This window comes from Elephantulus edwardii, unplaced genomic scaffold (assembly GCF_000299155.1).
Source record: "Elephantulus edwardii isolate Elephantulus edwardi_28Jun2011 unplaced genomic scaffold, EleEdw1.0 scaffold00126, whole genome shotgun sequence".
Taxonomy (NCBI): domain Eukaryota; kingdom Metazoa; phylum Chordata; class Mammalia; order Macroscelidea; family Macroscelididae; genus Elephantulus; species Elephantulus edwardii.
The window spans coordinates 6,672,902-6,674,834 of NW_006399876.1; positions in this window are offsets into that span (position 1 = coordinate 6,672,902).

Sequence of the window (1,933 nt, forward strand, 5' to 3'; positions counted from 1 at the left end):
TATCACTGCAAAAGTTTTAAATCAAGTCTAACTCTATGTTCTATCTGGGGTCATCTGTGAGCCTAGAATGCAAGTTACCTGCTTGCCGAGTACAGTGGTGGCCCAGCATTGAGGGGCCATTTCCACCGCAGATGGGAGAAGTGAAAGGGGAGAAAGGACAAAGGTAGTAAACAAGCCACACTCCCGGCAGGACACTGTACATTTTCCTTAAAGACATAAGGAGGAGGTCATTGGTGGAGCTGAAGGTGGGGAGAGTTTACAGTAATCTGTGATTCTAGACCATCTAAGTGGCTCTGCCCTCTGGACCCTGGGTGTTGGCTGTGTTCCCTGTGCTCAGGGCAGACTTTGGCCTTGGACTTCAGCTCTGCCGCCCTTGACTTTGGGAGGCCCTTCCTCCTGGTCCAGCTGAACAGTGAGTGACTGCAGTGCCCCCTGCAGGCCCCGGTGACAATGCACCCTGGCCCCTCAAGGTCAGCTGTCTCATCCTAACCTCAGCTCCTGCTCAAACTCCCAAACTGGGCTGGGAGACCGAATTCTCAAAACATGGGAAACTGTGACACCTGCCCCCTTGGAAAGCCCAGAAGCCCAGGCCCCACGCTGGGAGACCTCAGCGTTACAACCTTCTCCTTTGAGATGGGCAGGTCAGTTTCCAAACTCCTCGGCCTCTCAAATTGCCAGCCTGGCCTCTCTCCTGCTCCAGCAAATCTTAGAAAGCTCTTTAGTTCTGCCGAGAAATGCCCAGAAGCACCCCATCTGCCATTAAACCTCTCCCTAAAGACACCCACCTTTCCTACTCTTTGGTCTTCCACCCAATTCCACCAGGGAGCCTCCTGCATGACACACTCCCGCTCTTGCTCCATGCATCATATCCCACGCCGTCACGTCAGTCCCCGTCTCTGCACAGGGGCCTGGCTCTGCTACCAGTGTTCTTTCTCCTCATCTTTGCCATAGTGGATTTTAAAATCCTGTTTCTTTCTTGTCATCTGTCATCCACTTGCTATCTCTTCAAGGTCATCTAGGCTTTTATTATTGTTGTAGAGACCCTATGAATAACAGACCTGAACCCTGTTTTGGTTTTCTCCATCCCTATCATCCTCTATACATTTAAATCTACTGCCAGACACTCAAGAAGCTGGGCTATACAAGAGGAAGAGGAAGAGACATCATCAACAACCTGCGTTATGCACCTGACATCATCTTGCTTGCTGCAAGTCAGGACCTGAAACACCTCTGAGCAAGGTCAAAGGATGGAGATTACACTTCAGCCTCAAGAAAATCAGAAATCCTCACCAGCGGACCGATCAGCAACATGATGACCAAGGGAGAAAACAGTGACCCTGGCCTGGGATGAACTTGACTTGGATCCACAAGAAATGCCTGTCTTCCTGATCAAGTCTGCTATGGCAGAGATACAACAGAGGGTGGGATTAACAAACACAGCTGGGTTCCTGTGCAGGTGAGGAGGAGTTCCATGGAGCACGCCCACTCTGGGGAGGGAGGCCCTTTGTGCTCAGCGTTCGCCGGCCTGGTGTTCTTTAGAGATCTCCACGTTCCTGCCTGGCACTCAAGAGCTGTTTAGTAGAGAGACCTCAGTCACAGGACACAGACTCTTGCTTGGTTTTACAGTGGCCTTCTTCTTCCCTTTGAGATCTTCTCCCTTTTTATGTCTAATGAGATGAAAGTCACTACAGGTCCCACTGCAGGGGACCTCCTCTCGCACCTGAGGGCTGTGATAGGATTAAGCAGTGCTGTCTCCCACCTATAATCCTTTTACAATTGGTTTATCAGATCACCGAGGGTCATTACATAGTTTCCTCATTGTATCATTACATAGGTCTTCCGAGAGGACAAAATTCAATCCATGACGCTTTACCTTTGTTGCTGTTGTATGTGACATAAGTCCTACTTACAGCAGCTCTGAACCCTGCCCTGT